Consider the following 18830-nt stretch of genomic DNA (forward strand, 5'->3'; position numbering starts at 1 on the left):
TGTCCGGATGTTTTAGTTATGAGGATGATGGTTTAAGAGATTAAGATGTTATTAACCAAGGAGAAATATTTATAATTCTTATGTAGCAAAGTGGAAGGAAAAATTGGCTTCAGCTAGCCTCCTCTTCGCTGAGCTTCCCAGTGTTTAAAAGAACGCTGATTGATTGACTCTATTTTCATTTCAATTGAAGTTTTATGATTCAGCCTGTGTCTATTTTTAATTTAAGTGGATTACATTCTTTCAAGATCCTTCTACTGTATTGACATGGATGTACCATATTACTAGGTACAATGAGTTCAGCACCCTCCAATCTACTAAATACATAAAGCCATAAGAAGCCTCTTATGTGCAAGCCAGGTTAGAGAGAAGACAGCAGATTAATATTTGATCACGTAGAAGTGCTCCTTAATCAGATCAACTTATTTCTCAACAGAGTGTTTCTGCAATTATCATAATTGTTGTGCTAAATATGTTTGTCTTTACATCTGGCTTTGGGCATAATCTTCTCTCTCTCTTTCCAAAAGCCCCCCCCCAGCCCCCCCCTCCTTGCAGCACTGAGATTCCTGCACAAGACCCAATTAATATTAAGATGACAGTCCCTGATGAGTTCGCCAGGAGCCTGGAGCCTGGAGCCGAGTGGAGTCTGTAACATCCTTAAGTACAGGCTACTTGAATGATCAAGAGCATCTGAGGGAGACATACAATTCAATAATCCCTTTTCTCAGGGAAGTCAAGAGTTCGGTGAGATAAGAGTGAAATCAAAGGAACACATCAGAAGGAAAATGACTAGTACAGTCTTGTAGTATCTCTATTAAAATGCAAACGTTATGGATTTTTGTTAGGGATGACGGGAACCTTTTCTGATCCATCGATTTCTTTTGATAGTTTGATGATTTCTCAGAGATTATCTTAAAAGCTTAAAAGGGGAGGGGGAAACAGGGTCTCATCAAAAGAATATCTTCCATGACAGGTGCATATGTACACATCCACACGCACGCGCAGGCGCGCACACACATACACATACACACAGTTGCAGTCTGTTTTGTTAGCAAAGAAGCACACCGTACAGATAAAGCAGAGAAATCTCTCCTGCCACCCGCTGCTACCGACTTCTTCACCAAATCCTTTCCAGAAGCCTCAGTGGTGAATAAGCCTATGAACTTCTTTCGGCCTTGATAGCTAGATGTTCACAAGACATGTACCTCTAATTTCTAGCTATCAGCAGCTCACAGATAACAAGGGATGCCTCCCTTCCCCCAATATCCAGTTAGCGAACTTTCCTGGGATATTCAACTGACTGTTTTTGGAAAACTGAGCTTCATAGATCTTAAGTCTGATCTGCCATTCTTAGGAGATGTTTGTGGCTGGTTATTTGTGGCTTTATCCACAACCCTTTAAAAACACAGGGTGGCTTGCGATTCAAGGAGATAGGTGGGCCAAAAATCCCACCCCCATTCCCCCCACCGCAAAAATATTCATTTCTTGTGCAAATGGGAGAAGGGGGTTTTCAGATGTTTTCAGGTGGTAAATCAATTTCCACAAATGTGTTTTTTTTTTTTTTGTGAGTGTGAGAAAAGTAAGTGCTTAACAAATTTTAAAAAGATGAGATGCTTCAGGGAGCCCATATAGTGATAGTTCTCTCCCGTTCTTAGGCTCAAGCTCTGTTTTCTGCACCAGAAAACAATGGAAAGGATACAACATTTGTTTCTCTTGCTCACTGGTCCAGGAAATTCAGCTGGTGGTTGCAGAACAGAGAGCCTCACTGTGGACTATGTGTGAGTGGGTGAAAGTAAAAAGTAAAAAAGTAAAAAACAGGAGTGTGGTGAGAAGGATCCTGATGGCATTTGGAGTTGAACTATGCATTAAAATCCCTGTTTAGATGAGCACACCTTACCCTTGATGCACTCACGCTGAGATTTTTGAATTTGGAGAATAAGAAAGCTAGGTTTATTAAAGTAAATAAGTGTATGGACAGGAAATATCCTAGTTCTAGCTAACTAAGGTGGAGATGCAAAGAGCCATGCCTACTCTTTCATCTCTGTAAGAGAGAGATCTCCTTTTCCAAGGTGGGAGGAAGAAGAAATGGGAAGGACAAAGTGAGGTCAACAGCTCTGAGGATATCAAGCTCACACCCAAGGAAAGTTCACCGCATGCCAATGGACAGTGAAATCTATTCTGCCCTTGCAAACCCACCAGCCTTCAATACAAGCTGAGTTATATCCTGGCACTTCCAACAGACTTTTGGCTGACCCCCTCACTTTCTAAAGTCGGGAAAGTAAACTCAACCCAAAATAAAAACTTCTCTGATCCCCCAAAAGCAGTTGAAAATCTTTGCTACGTTTGTAAATAACTAATGGTCCAGCAAAAGGGGGAAGGGCTGAATTTTCAGCTCATCTTTTACCTTTAATTGTAAACCACCCTGCATCTTTTTCATGCTTCCCCCACTCTAAATTTCTATGTGAAACTGGCCCAGACAGCTCTATTTACAATAAGGGAAATAGGTATATTTTTTAATTTTTATTTTACAAAATCAATAATGCAATAATAGCACAACTTGTGTTTGTCAGAAATAAGGATGGGGGAGAAAATGGGTTCACATTTAAAGGTAAAACACACCTAACTCTCACTTCCTGAAACATTGCATACACTGAAGCATCATTTGAAATTTTTATTTCTCCGAATTTTGCAGTGCTGTTCACCAGCCAAGTAATATGTACAAGAGTGCATATCATTCTGGAAAGCAAGCATGAAAATTCAGATATTTGTGAAAACAACATACAAAAATGCACTGTATTAGAGAAGGAGGCGGCGCGCTCAGCAATGGCGGTCCTCTTCAGTTGCTGAAGAGGGGCTCCGCGGAAAAGGGTCGTGCGCTGCGGCACAGCGACGACCCATCCAGATAAACCACGGGTAGAGTGAGCTCGTGGCCGTGGGGTTCGGCGGGCACCAGAAGCGACCTCGGATACGTAGAAGAGACCCCGTAAGGGGTATCGGAACGTGGAGGGGGTAGCGGTGCTGTGAATCCATCGCTCTTTCCGCGGAAGCGAAGCCGCGCGGCTGCTGCTGACTAGCGCTGACCTTTCTTCCTTCAACAATTGGATCGAAACAACTTACTCGTGAGTAAGAAATTTAAAGCTTTAAATCAGAACTAAATTGGTGAAATTCGGCTGAAAGCGGGAGACGTTAAAAAGGAAGTCAGTCTTCCGGCTCTGCCTAAAGTATCAAGCAAAGACTCTTTTAAAGCGGAAGCATTGAAAGGAGTTCAAAAGAAATTGGAATTTACTTGGCAAACCTGATTTAGACTGCTTTGACTTTAAAAGAAGTTATAACAGCTCCGTATCTGGACTAAAACTGTGGTCTCTCCTCTTCCCTATCTGTGGATAAAGTTTCGAAACCCGGCTCCCGACCTGCCTGGATATAAGTTGTATCGGACTGCGGTAACTGTATATAAATTACAAAACTAGATCGGGCTATTTTGTATCTGGAAAAGAAAAGGGAACTGTTGCATGCACCTTCGCTAAGAACTATTTCTCTCTGCAGTTAAAATTGAATGCAAGATCCCCCTGTTTTGGATGCTGTTTGATCCTTATTTTTTTCTCTTTCTCCTCCTTTGTGGGAATTTAATGGCGGAATCTTTCTATTCCTCTCCTCCAAGTTTGCTTTTGGGAGCTCCCTCTACTGGATTATAGAACTAACAGTTTCAGAACTGCCGATTTCCCTTTCTCTTTGTTTTTTTTCTGGATGTTTACTCTCTCAGGACTGTTTCCCATGGGATTTACAGTTTGACCTTGAATCCGGGACAGCTGTGGAATGAGTGGCGCATCAAAAACAAGGGCTGGAAGGAAAGCAAAACATTCCGAACTTGTGCAAACAACTCTGCCTGGACAGTTACGCAGATCGTCTGTCCCAATTGTGACAGGTCTGCAAGAAGGACAATTTACACAACCATCTTTTGGGGAGATGGCTGCTGGGGGGATAGATCCTGTCTCTAAAGAAATATTGGATCAACTGGCAGCATTGAATAAGAAAGCTGACGAACAGGCAGCTAGACTTGATGAACAATCCGTTAAAGTTGACCAGGTGACAGCTTCCATTAATAAATTGACAGACCAGGTTACTAAAAACACACAGGCAATAAGTGGTATTGAAAAAGCCACAACAGAAAACCGGAAATTAGTTGAAGAAGTTAATACTAAAGCAGAGGAAAATAAAAAGAGGATAGAGGAATTAAGAGGGGAGGGGAGGCCACTCAGTAGACAGGTAACGGAACAGCAAGCGTACCTGTCCCTGGCAGAATTGAAAAATAGGGAAAATAATCTTAGATTGAGAAATATCCCAGAATCTGAGAAGGAGGACTTGATTGGCTTTTTGACAACAGAAATCTCCAAATTTTGGGGATTGACAGAAGAAAAGGACTTTAAAATAGTCACCGCTTTCAGACTAGGAAGAGTGGTTAAGAAGGATAAATCAAGAGATTGCTTGATCATTTTGAGATCTAAGCAAGAAAAAGACAACATACTCGGCCTACATTTCAAAAACCCATTGGTGATTCAGGGGAAGACGGCAGAAATTTTCAGAGATATACCAAAACAGCTTTTGGATTTAAGAATTACATATAAGGATTTAGCAAGCCTACTGAGAAACAACAAAATCCCTTACAGGTGGGAATTCCCTCAAGGACTATCTTTTACCCTGAAAGAGAGGAAGGTAAGAATCAGAACAGCAGAGGAGCAAGAAAAGTTTCTAAACGACCACGGGGAGGATCTTCGGAAAGGAGTAGCAGGACCCTGGCCACCTCCTTCGTTTGGCTTCAATCCGGTTCCACCTCCAGGTGAAGAAGATAAAAAAGATCCCCCTGCTGACAAATAAATTGACCCAGGATGTCTCTGCAGCTTCTTAGTTGGAATATTAATGGCGCAAATTCTCCTGAAAGGAGGAAGAAGATTTTTCATATATTAAGAAAAGAACAATTGGATGTTATCTGCCTTCAAGAAACACATGTGACCAGGCTCCACAGGAGAGTACTAATTAACAAGAGATTAGGTCAAGAGTTTATTTCATCAGACAAGGTGAAAAAAAGAGGAGTAGTGATCTATGCAAAGGAGAGCCTGTCACCAAAATTGGTTTTTAAAGATGAACAAGGAAGAATTTTGGCGATCGAAATACAATCACAAGGAGAAAAATTTCTGATAGTTGGAATATATGCACCAAATGATGGGAAGTCGGAATTTTTCAAGAGGCTGCATGAGACAATGCTGGACTATATTGACTATACAAATATCATTTTGATGGGAGACATGAACGGGGTAGTCTCTACCCATATGGATAAGTCACAAAACCAAAATCTGAACAAGGATGGCAGACTGCCAAAGACTTTTTTTGAACTTACAGACAACATGGACTTGATAGACATCTGGAGAATAAAGAACCCTCTAGGCATGGAGGGAACCTTCTTTTCTGAGGCCCACCTATCATGGACAAGAATAGACCAAATTTGGATATCAAGAGGACTGGCACCCAAGACAAAAAAAGCTGAGATCTGCCCTAAAACCTGCTCCGACCATAATGCTTTAAAAATGGACTTGAGACTTACACCAGCTGGATCCTTCAGATGGAGAATGAATGACCATCTGCTTAGAGATCAGGAGATTGTGAAGAAGGCCCAAAAAACGTTGAAGGACTATTTTGAAATAAACTTGAACACCTCAGTGGAAAAGAAAACAGTTTGGGACGCGAGCAAAGCCGTTATGAGAGGGTTTCTGATACAACAGAACACTATTAAGAAGAAACTCTGGAATGGTAAAAAGGACAAGATTTTGGATAAAATAAGAGATGGAGAAAAAAGACTGAGACTAAACCCAAAATCAAAAGAAGTCTTAAGAGAAATAAAATTTTACCAAACACAATACACAAAATTGATAAATCAAGAAATTGAATGGAAAATTAAACAGATGAAGCAAAGATCATTTGAATCGGCAAATAAATGTGGGAAGCTGCTGGCATGGCAGCTGAAGAAGAGGCAAAAATTGAACTTTGTTACCAATCTGGAGGTTGAAGGAGAATGTATTCAGAAACCAGAAGAAATCAGAAAGTGTTTCCAGAGATATTTCAAAAAGCTATATACTCAAGGACCACAAGCAGAGATGGAAATAAATAACTTTTTAAAGAGCTATGGCCTGCAAAAGTTAACACAAGACACACGAACAGCCCTGAACTGTAGAATAACACAACAGGAAATTGAAAGAGCCATTCGGAATATGCAAATAGGCAAATCCCCAGGCCCAGACGGGCTTACCTCCAAATACTATAAGACACTGATGGATTATTTGATACAGCCATTAATGGAGGTCTGCAACCAGATTATGGAAGGGAAGGGGGCACCAGAATCGTGGAAAGAAGCATTCATCACCCTGATACCAAAATTGGAATCTGAAAAGACCCAACTTAAAAATTATCGTCCCATCTCACTCCTAAACGTGGATTATAAAATTTTTGCTGACATCTTAGCAAATAGACTGAAAAAAGTTTTGAATGAAGTAATTCATAAGGACCAAGCAGGCTTTCTCCCTGGTAGGCATTTGTCTGACAACACCAGGAACATTATAGATGTTTTGGAGTTACTACAGACAAATATGAATACGAAAGCAGTTTTGATCTTTATAGATGCGGAGAAGGCCTTTGATAATATATCTTGGAAATTTATGAAGAAAAATCTGGAAGGGATGGGAGTGGGAGGGGCGTTCCAAAACGGTATTGAAGCAATCTATTCAGAACAGAAGGCCAAATTGATAGTAAACAGCGTGGTGACAGAGGAGTTCAAAATTGAAAAAGGGACACGACAGGGGTGTCCCTTATCACCCTTGCTATTTATTTCTGTCCTGGAGGTGTTGCTGAACTTGATTAGGAGGGATCAGCTGGTGGAAGGAATACAGGTCGGAGAAAAGCAATACAAACTTAAGGCTTTTGCAGACGATTTGGTTTTGACATTACAGGAGCCAGAAACCAGTACAAAAAGAGCTCTAGAATTGATTTCTGAGTTTGGTCGGGTGGCGGGATTCAAGTTGAACAAACAAAAAACTAAGGTTTTAGCAAAAAACCTGACATCGTCAGAAATAGATGGGTTTCAGAAGGAAACAGAATTAAATGTGGTTACAAAAGTGAAATACCTGGGGGTTAACTTGACTGGGAGAAATCTGAATTTGTTTAAGGATAATTATGAAAAATGCTGGTCAGAAATTAAAAAGGATTTGGAAATTTGGTCAAGATTGAAACTTACCTTGTCAGGAAGAATTGCTGCAGTTAAAATGAATGTTTTGCCAAGAATGCTGTTTTTGTTTCAAACCCTTCAGATTGTGGACAGGGTGGAATGTTTTGGAAAGTGGCAGAGAGACATTACGAAGTTTGTCTGGCAGGGCAAAAAGCCCCGAATAAAATTTAAGATTTTAACAGATGCAAAAGAAAGAGGGGGGTTTGCCCTGCCGGATTTAAGACTGTATTATGAAGCTGCGTCTCTCTGCTGGATGAAAGATTGGTTCCTGTTAGAAAACACTGATGTCCTAGATCTGGAAGGGTTTAGTAATGCTTTTGGGTGGCATGCATATCTTTGGTATGACAAGGCAAAGTCTCATAAACTGTTTAAAAACCATATTGTCAGGAAAGCTCTACTTATTGTCTGGACTAAATACAAGGACTTATTTGAAAGTAAGACCCCGAGGTGGTTATCACCGGTTGAGGCTAAGGCTATAAAACTACGTAACATGGAGAGTGGCTGGTTGAAATATTGTGAGATAATTGAAAGAGATGGTGATAACTGGAGGTTGCAGAGTTTTGAAAAATTGAAAGGAAAGGTGCGAGACTGGTTTCACTATGCCCAAATCTTAGAGACTTTTAAAAAAGATAAAAGAATTGGATTCCAGGTGGAAAAATCAAAACTAGAAACAGAATTACTTGAACCTAAGACGAAAGTGCTTTCAAGAATGTATAATCTGCTGCTCAAGTGGAATACCCAAGATGAGACAGTCAAATCAGCAATGATAAAATGGGCACAGGACATAGGGTACAACATTATGTCTGAAGACTGGGAAAGGTTGTGGACCACCAGTATGAAATTTACGGCATGTAGTGCCTTAAAGGAAAACATTATGAAAATGGTATACAGGTGGTACATGACCCCAGTCAAACTTGCAAAGATATATCATCTGTCTGACAATAAATGTTGGAAATGTAAGGAGGTTGAAGGAACTTTCTTTCACCTCTGGTGGACATGCCCGAGGGTGAAGGCTTTCTGGGAAATGATTTATAACGAATTGAAAAAGGTGTTGAAATACACCTTTCACAAGAAACCAGAGGCCTTCCTCCTGGGCATTGTGGGCCAGAGAGTGCCAAAGAAAGATAGAACTTTCTTTTTATATGCAACCACAGCAGCAAGAATCCTTATAGCCAAATACTGGAAGGCACAGGAGTTACCCACGCTGGAAGAATGGCATTCGCAGCTGATCGACTACATGGAATTAGCTGAAATGACAGGCAGAATTCGAGATCTGGGAGAAGAGGCAGTGGAAGAGGACTGGAAAAAATTTAAGGACTATTTACAAAAACACTATAAGTTATATGAATGTTGACAGTTTGCTAAGTACTTTGGAAAAATATGCCTCAGTATTGAAATTGGTAAATGAGAGAATTTAAGTTTAAGATTTAGAAATGTATAAATTATGGATAATATAACTAAATGAAAACACAAAAACAACTGAAATAAGGTATTAATTTGCTGTTTATTTTATTGTAAAGAAAGCAGGGGATGGGGGATGTGGGGAAGTCTGGTTGATTATGAAAATTGATTTGAAAAAGTGAATCTTTTTTCTCTTTCTTTTTTTTCTTTCTTTTTTCTTTTTATAATCCTTTTTCTTTTCTGTAAAAACTGCTTTTGTAGTGTTAAGGATGTTGTATTTTACCCTGGAAAAAAAGCAAATAAAAAAATTATTATATAAAAAAAAATAAAAAAAAAAGAGAAAATTGTGAACCAAACATGTGTACATGGAGAAACTGCACACAAAAAGGTGCTTATTAAGAGAAATTTGTACTAAAATCCTAATGAATTTTCATGAGTACTGTTAAAAAAAAATGCAAACTGATGTGAATATACAGAGAACTGAAGTTAGGACTGCAAAAACAAACAAACAAAAAAAAACCAAAAAAAACCCGAGAAGACAAAATTGATAAATTCTACAATCTCTGCTCAAAAGGCTAGTTGACTGTGTAACTGTAAGAACAAGAGTTGGGATCAAGTCAATTGCTATTGTTGTTGTTGTGGCTGCTGCTACTATTTATTACTCACCCTTCCCCCTAAAGTCCCAGGGCAGGTTACCACAATATAAAATGCAACTTTACAAACAGTTTGAAAACTTATAATAACAAAAAAATGCAATGCAAACCAACCCAGTTATTGCTCAGATATCCTAATTCATTCGCAATTCCATCACCCTTTGCAATGGGTATCAAGAATAGCAACTTGTGGCTTTAACACAATGTGTAAAGAACTGAGCACACAATGGATGAATATTGCAGCAATGGGGCCATGGGGCACAGCACCAACAGCATTTACCCCCCCCCCCGGCTTCAACTCTCCCCCTGAAAACAAGTTGCACGGAGACTGCAGTGTTCTGCTGCATGCCCTCCAGCACTTCATGCACGAAGCGAGGGGACACTCTTGTGGCATCTCCATTTTGCTGTTGAGGACCGTGCCCTGCCTGAGTCCCTCTCCCAATTACCCTTTGCTGAAGAATGCTTTTTCCCACCTCCTCTGTGCTCTGTTCATTTGCTCTGCGATTGCACTGGTTTAATAGCCGAGGAGATGCTGCTTCTCTAGGTTAATGATATACTACGAAAGCATAGCAGTCCTTCCATCTGTTGCCAACACTTCAACACATACCAAACAGAAGCGGTAAGGCATAGACAGCTTCGTGCCTTTCTGTTCATGCGCATACATGTGCATCCGCCAAACACCCCCCCCCACACTTCTAGCACAATCCACAGTCAGAGGCAGCAATGCTTCTGAATACCAAGCACTGGATGGGAGAGGGCTCTCACCCTCAGATTCCGCTTGCAGGTTTCCCACAAGCATCTGTTTGGCCGCTGTGAGAACAGGAAGCTGGACTACATCGTCCCTTGGCCTGACCTTGGCCTCTTCTTGTGTTCTTATGTTCTGTGCAAGTCTACTCAGAAGCGAGTCCCATTGTTTCCAGCGAGGATCCTATTTACAGCGATTTTCAGGGCGATCCAAAGCATGTGCTTTTTCTACACCTTTCATCAACCTCTTTCAATGTGGCTAAACGTTGTGCTGCTGCATGTAAAACTCAGCATGGATTGATTTTAGCAAATTTATCATTTTTTGTTTCCAGCGCCTGGCATTTTATGGCATGCTACAGTTCGTAGTAATTTTATTGCTATGGTTCTTGACTTGGTTTTCTTTGGGGTTATTTTATATATTTGTACAAAGTCATTGACCATAATAGAGACTGACCGATGGATTAAATTTCAAAGAGGCTTACTTCTAGGTAAATGTGCCCTGGATTGTACTCCTAACCCTATTTACCTGGGAGCACACCCCATTGAATTCAATAGGACTTACTTCTGAGTAGACTAGGAGTAGACTGGCTAGGATTTCACTGTTAGGCTGCAGTCCCATACAGACTTCCCAGGGAGGCAGTCCCTTTGAACTCAGTGAGGCTTACTTCTGAGTAGACGTGCACGGGGATATGTTAGTAGCTTCTAGACACCATGGGGAAGCTGAGTCTCTAGAGTCTGAGTCTCTAGGTTACATCTCTAGCAAGAAGCCATCCTCTAAGCATCAACAGGGAAAAGAAATTGGGACAGATCTGAAAACAGGGATTGTCTGATAAGCAGGGTTAGCAGAAGGAGCAGCTGTTTTCTTCCAATGCGCTCTATTGCTGCAGAATGGCAACCATCACCATCCTGTTTGGAGGCTGGAGATGACATCCTAACCCCATCGACCGGTAATCAGATATTGGTTTCCTGTCACTTTCAAATTGATTGAAGTGCTAAAGCGTGGTTTTGGTTTTTAAAAGGTAAGCTTATTTCCTTAACAAAGGCTCTCTCTCATTTGAGCCACATGCAGATCTCTGCGCGTGCTTAAAAACTTAGGAAGAAGCACAGCACGGAAAAGCCACAGAATTTATTCAGCTTCTCAAAATGAATCTTCCTCATTCCCTCTTTTACAGATTCAAGCCTCTAGACTTCATGGCTAAAAAGACATATTTGAAAGTCTGCAAGTCTGGTGTCACCAGCAACCAGAGGAGCTGTGGCATATGACCCTATGCAAACTTACTTGTGAGAAAGACCCACTGAGCTCCATGAACTTACATCTGGGTATGCATGTATATGATTGCACTGACAGGATCAGGTTTGCAGCAGTTACAGCATGCATAGCCAACGAAGTGCCCTCCAGATGTTTTGGATCACAACACCCATCAGCCCCAGCTACCAAGGCTAATGGTCATGGAAATTATTGTTCATCTGGAGGGTACCACAAGGACTATGCCTGAGTTAGAGGGTGGGTTTTAAGGACACAGTAGAGCTCTTGCCCTCCTTATGACTAGTGGAAATCAAGCTATCATTTCCAAATGAGTGAAAAAAGGAAGAAAGAAATATCCCACAAACAGGCATAATTTGAAACTGGTTGCAGGATCCAACTTTTTCTCAATAAGGTGCATCCAGAGGCACTTCCTGTCTGAAGCAAAAAGGCAACATAGCACCAGCACCACCCTATGGATATCCAATGAAGCCAAATGTCGGACCATTCAGGACAGATACTGTACATGGAAGTACTTCTTCACTCAACTTTGCATCCACCAAAATGCTGTCACATTTCTAAAGCACTCCACAAACGAAGCAGAAAAGCAAAGGCCTCTTTTTCCAGGGAAGACAACTTTTCTTGGAACAGTTTTGGCACAGCATTATCATTCCTGGTGGGAATGTCCCTAAGGCAGAGACCTTTTGGAAAGACATACAAGCCACGTGTGGTAACACCTTACACTGTTCAATTGAAATGGATCCAAAGCTGGGTTTTGTTGCATGTGATAGAATCAGACCATCCCCTTTCCCTGCAGAAAAAAGCTTCTGTTTAATTTATTTCTAGCAGATAAGGTAACTTGGGAAGGAAGAAGAAGCAACGTGAGGCTCCAACTCATAAAGAATGGATGTCTGCAGTGTAGGATAATATGATAATACAGAAGGTGGCTTGCTAGGTTCAGGAGACTAAAATGTAGAGGAACCAGTCTTCTTTTCTGGAAAAAAGGTTCTTATTAAAAGGGGGGAACCACACCACTTTTCTGGGCTCAGTTCCCTGCCCCCCGGAAATATCTGTATTATTAAAATGCAGGAGGAAATCACTTCTCTTTTCTGGACTTACTTTCCCACTGGAAATATCCTATTTATTAAAATGCAAGGAGATCCAATCATCTTTTCTGGACTGCACTTTTCTGGAAATGTGGTTCGTATTATTTTCTCCTTCACTCCCTCTCTTCCCTCTTTTCTTTATTAAACAGACAGGTGGAGGAGATAGGAGACATGTCCATAAAACTCAATATAACTCAGATGACAATGATAGAATAATTGTGCATTGAAGACAATTGCTGAAACGTAAATGGTTCCTTTATCACAAAGCATGCTCAATCCAAGAAAAATTGTAGGGTGGGGGAGTGGGGATTTTCAAGTGTTCCACAAGCTCAAATATTTGGTTGGGGTGTTCATTTGCTTTACACACACAATGAAATCTACCCATTTCCAAATAGGAAATGTCTTGCTTGGTTTACCTCCTCACTAGCTGGGACACCCCCCCCCCTTCGCAGACATTGCAAGAAATCCTAGTTTATTGTACCATATCTCTCTCATTCCCCTTGCTACAGAATAGGCTTTGTCTTACCACAAGGAAGACAGACATGACCATAAGCTTGACCTGGATCCTTTACTTAGTATCAGCAGGCATTTTCTGGTTACTACAAAAAGCAAACAGGAGAAGGTGAGAGAAAAAGTAAACTGGTGATGCCGAGTGATTGACAGACGGGCAGCCCACTATGGGTCAAGAGATTGAGGAGTTGCCCATCTGTTTTCTTTGGGACGGGCTTTGTGAAGATTTTGTTAGCATGGTTTGCTTCCATAAGTGCCTTGTTCTTCAGGGCTCAGTCCTCATATCCGTAGCAGCTGGAACACTGAGGGACAAAAGATATCTTGTTGGACCTCAATGTCAATGCACACAGTCTCTTTGAGTAGTGGTTCTGGGGGAAAGGTGGGATATAAATAAAAAGCTAAGGTGAACATGGAGCATACAGGGCAGTCTGACATTCTGCACGTGGGCTTGCTGAAAACAGAAAGTGGACAGTCTCTTCCAACCTTACCTGGAGGGACCCTTCAAGGATGTTCATAGGCCCATCTGCTTCAGGTCTGTGCAGAGCTTGTCTGAGGCCCAGGGTGGGAGTCTTGTTAGAATAAAGGTATAAACTTAAAGAAAAAGACAGCCAGTCCTTGGCTTAGCCCTCCAAGGCCTGGGGCAAGTGGCTGTGCTGCCCCTGCCCCTGGCACAGGTCTATCTGCATGGCAAGCAGATGGTCTTCCCACTCAGCTGTGGCTGCCTTCAGTCTTTTAGTCTGGACTTGGTCTGGACAGTCCTCCTTCAAACAGAGGACTGTACTTTGTGAAGTTGAGCATGTGAAGACCCCAAAAGGAGGAGATGGTTCAAATCAATGGGAAGGATGGAGTGGTTGATGTGAATCACATTCACACGCCACATTTTAAAGCACTATGGTACCATTTTTAAAAGCCCTGGCTTCGCCCAAAGATTTCTGGGAGCTATGGTTTCCTCAGGTTTGCTGAGAGTTGTTAGGAGGCCCCCAATCCCCTCACAGCCACCATTGCCGGAGTTCCCTGGGGAGAGAGACTGTGAGTTAAACCACACTCAAAAAGTTAGACAATGTGCTTAGAGAAATTAACAGAAAAACTAAGGGCAACTAGGGGGGGAGAGATAAAGGACCCATTTAAGAAAATATGTAAAGTGTTTATTGATCCTACAAGTAGAAAGAATAATGCCAGCTCCCCACCCCTGATATAGTCCAGGCTAGGGACCATTTGAGTTTTCTCTGTAAAGAATTTTTTGTAAGGCTCTCTCTATCTCTCCCCCCCCATATATGAAGGTATTAAAAATTATTAGTATGTGTTGTTGAGCTGCCTTAAGTCTGTTATGTTAATTTACCCCAGCACCCTTTTTAAAATAAAATATTATTTAATTTGATTTTCATAAAAATTCTAATAAAGAGAAAAAAAAAAAATAAGTGTATGGTATGAATGCGGCTGGGGTGAGAAGCTGTAGAGAGGAGGAGGAAGTGGTGTTTGAAATAACTAGCTAAACCTCTGATTAAAGGCCAGCCTATAATTTCAATATCGTCTTATTTACTTTTGCTCAGATTACCTTTTGACCAAACTAGTAGAAATGCATTTCGTAACTTGTCCTATATTTTCTTCTTAGGGGTGGGGGAGTGGCGTGGAAGGCGAGAGATGAATCCCTCTGTTGCACATATGTGTGTGCCTTTTGAACTCTTACATTCAAGCAAAACAACCCCTTACTTGGTTAATATCCAGTGGAAGAGCCAGCGTACAAAGGTGACTGCTCTGTAATCGTAGACATATCCATATAAATGTGGGCATGTTACAGCCCCACCAGAATCTCTCGATAGTAATTATGGTGCCAAGCACCCCGTTGGCACAATTATACCAAGGCACTAATTAGTAGCAGCAAGATTAGAACCCCTACATGTTAAATCTGTAGAAGCAACGCTGAGTGAAGGGTTTAAAACAGTTTCAAAACATTGTATTGTCTTTATTACAGTCTTTATATTTCAGTAAAGAAGGGTTTTCTATAAAATGCACTTAAAATAATCTGATCCTGTCACTAAAAATAGGCAGGGAGAAAGTAATTGCACTTGAAGCCTTGCTCTCTCTGACTTTTCTATCGAGGTGCCTTTATAACAAAAGTGACAAAGATCGTGAACTTCACCACCAATCGTGTAAGCTTGGTGGTTATGCACTCCCACCCCAGCTGGTCAAAACTTTTGATTAAGCTCACCTTCATTGTCCTGGGGAGGAAACAAACGTTTCCTTATTTGTGAGTGAGATTGCCAGGATAGAAGCCCACAGCTAGTCTTGAACCAATGACCAGAAAAAAGGAGTTCTGTGCTGCCACCCACTCAGCTGTCTCCAAAGTTGGGAACAACAAGGTGATCATCACCAGCCAGAGAAGCTTCCTTGCACTAATAGGATGGAGTGAATCAACTGAGATTTCACAGCCCTGACAAAACAATACTGTAAGGTAGGCCATAGCCCTGAAACCAGTTGGTCATGAGGTGAGTGACATCAAAGCTGTTACCGCCATTTTGGATTCCAGCTATGGCTGACTAGAACAAAGGAGTACTACATGCATGTTTGGACTAGGAAACGTTCTTCCAATGAGATGCTCATTTTATCAATTTCCATGAGTCCTGCAATGTAACAGGAGAAAGCCATTAGATGCATCTTTCTGGCCAAGTACATGGTTGCGTCTTTCTCCTGTTACATTGCAGTACTGCTTTGCATTTAGCAGTAATACTGAGGGAACTCTCTGTATAATGTTGTGTCAATTTCCATTTTGGGATTAATAACATGCCTTATTAGCACTAGTAAGCATAAATAAAATGTGAAAGTGGGTCCCATGTTGCAGCTTGGGAATCAGACGTGGATCTCAGGTCTGGGCCAGTTGAAGACCCCCGGGTTAGGCTAAGGGACATAGTCACCCAGTGAGCTTCATGGCCAAGTGGGGATTTGAACCCTGGTCTCCCAAGTCCCGGTCCAACTCTCTAATCACTACCCTGCCCATCTTCAGCGTTGAATTAAGATTCAATTAACAGCCTAATTGCCTTTTATATGTGGAATGGGAAGTGGTGCCATTTTGCCCTACATTTTTGGCCGCAAAAAATGCTCTGGGCCAGCTCTGCCCCTGGGATTCTTTGCTTCTGCCCCATCACTCACTAGGGTTTCCAGACAGTCATCCAGCTGGCAGTGCCCACCTCCTGACACCTTCAGCAATCCTCTGACTGTTTGCCTGTCAGTGAGGATGTCAGAGAATTCCACAGAAAATGGAAATTGCCAATGTTCGCTTATTCATTCCATGTCTAGAAAGGAAATCAATCCAGAGAATGAGATGGGTATCTGCTGCTGCTGCTTTCAGTCTTCAAACTATACACATTTGATTATGTTTCCCCCGTGTTCATTGTGTTTCCTTTGCACGGAAATGAATGGGGCGGAATAACGGAAAAACAACATCATCATGCAATTGTCATAATTGCCACAGTTAATTACGTAAATCATAGAACCATAGATTTGGAAGAGACCGTGAGGGTCATGTAGTCCAACCCCCTGCAATGCATGAATCTTTTGCCCGACGTGGGGCTCGAACCCACAGCCCTGAGATTAAAAGTCTTATGTCCCACCAACTGAGCTATCCCAGCTTGCATGAGTTAAATTATGTAATGTTCCATGTTCTGTTCACTGTGAATTAAACAAGTGCTGCCACTTAATATAAGATATAATTTTCTCTGGATGCACCTCTGAGAGGTAAGCAACCCTTTTAAGTGGACACTTTCCTTGCAAGTATTCCTTACAGGACTTAGCTGCATGAGGAATCTCCATTCAGGAGTGTTTGGCAGAAGCATGGGTGTTGGATGATGATGGAAACTCATAACCTGGTCTATGGACCAACTTGTCTGAATCAAGTGGCAAGGAGCTCCTCACAGACCCACATGGGAAGGACCAAAGGGTGGATCCATCTTCTTCTTCTTAGAGATGTAGTTGCTGGAGGACTCTGGCATCAATGTTGTTGGACTCCAACTCCCATCACCCCCAACCAGCAGGGCTAATAGTCAGGGTTGATGGGATTTGTAGTCCAACAAACTTCTGGAGGGGCCAAAATGTTTGGGGGGGGGAGGCTGAAATATCCCCTCCTGAACAGTCTTGCTTTCCGGTTTGATGCTCTAAACAGATGTTTAATTGGGGAGCAATTATCCCAGTATAAACCTAGGAAAGGAAAGTTTATGAAAGCGGGTCCCTTAAGAATATCTCTGTCTTCTGTTTTGTTTTGTTACAGGTGAGAGAACATCAGTGTTATAACTATTTAGTGGGCACCTTGGGTTTTGCTCTCTCCCCACTGTCTCCAAACCAGAATACAGAAGGGATGTGAGTTTAATGCTTTGCATGTGTGTGTCCTTCTCTCCCCTCTCTTGTGTTTCAGGTTCTGGCAAACTCTGTGTCAACAGCTGCCCAAGAGCAAGTATGTGGGGCGTAGGGGGGAGACTTTCTGCTTTGCAGCAAAAGTTCGCAATGGGTGCCAGAATTTCCAAAGCACTCCCAAATGATGAAACCTCCTTTATGGCTGGAAATACAAATAGCCACAGTATTCTATTAATCATTGTGGGATGCATTCCCCTGTCCACTCCTTTACCATAAACAAGGTGCAAGGAATTGATTGGGGAGAGGGAAGGATATAATTTTGTCTTCTCTTTCCTCCATTGTTTAACTTCCTATTGAAGGTTGTAGTGGTTTTTTTTTTTTTCTTTCAAAGTGAAATGATAAGGAGCATAGGGCCACAGAATCACAGAATTGCAGATTTGGAAGGGATGTGCAGGGTCATATAGTATAGCCCCCTGCAATGCTGGAATCACAGCTAAAGATTCCCTGACAGGTGGCCAGGTTCCAGGTCCAATACCCAGCATTTCCAGATTGAGATTCCCTGCCTGAAACCCGGGACAGTGGCTGCCTGCCAGTGTAGGCAATATTGAGCTGGCTAAACTAATGACCTGACTCAGTACAGTGATACCTCTGATTACAAACTTAATTTGTTCCGGAGGTCCGTTTTATTAACCTGAGGTACCACTTTAGCTAATGGGGCCTCCCGCTGCCACTGACATGCGATTTCTGTTCTCATCCTGGGGCAAAGTTCTTAACCCGAGGTACTACTTTCGGGTTAGCGGAGTTTGTAACCTGAAGTGTTTGTAACCCGAGGTACCACTGTATAAGGCAGCAAAGGTATATTCTGCTTTAAACTGCTAGTGTGAAGTAGGAGCCCCATGAAGGGAAAGGAAAGAACACAGACACTGCTTGTTTCCCATGTAATCTATCTTCCACTAAACTAATCTGTCACAAACAAACTTGAAAGCCTTGCTATCACCTCATGCAATTGTCAGATCAAGGAGAGCCTTCCAATTACCTTGGTGCCCTGGCAGATGACATCATCACTTTTGCTCTGAAAAAAGAAAAGGTGTTTGAGTTGCAGTCCCCTGCATTCCTCCTGCCCTACACCACTGAGCATCTCAAATCTACAATAGCAAGTAAAAACCATGCTTTCTTCTGCATGACAAGACTCCCAGAAACTCTCATTAAATATATATATATTTTAAAATCCCATAATTTTATGATTCCACAAAGGATCTGAAAATGTCAAAGTGTGCATTTCTTTCATTGTTATGGAACTATTAAATGTATATTAGCACGCTCATTTTTATTTAATGGAAACAAATAACGGTTAATCTTATTGGAAGGTTAAGTGGGTTTACTCTGTAAAGGGCAAATCCCAGATGAATGTTTTCATTTTAAACAAAAAACAAAAAAGGATGAAAAAGAAAGGACGAAAAGAATAGCTTTAGTTCCTGACAGATGGCTTCTGTCTGAGTCTCTCTGTAGACAGATACCGTTTCTTTTTACACATTTATGAAAGTTGTAGTTATACATATTGA

This window comes from Podarcis liolepis, assembly GCF_965112155.1.
Source record: "Podarcis liolepis genome assembly, chromosome: 7".
Taxonomy (NCBI): Eukaryota; Metazoa; Chordata; class Lepidosauria; order Squamata; family Lacertidae; genus Podarcis; species Podarcis liolepis.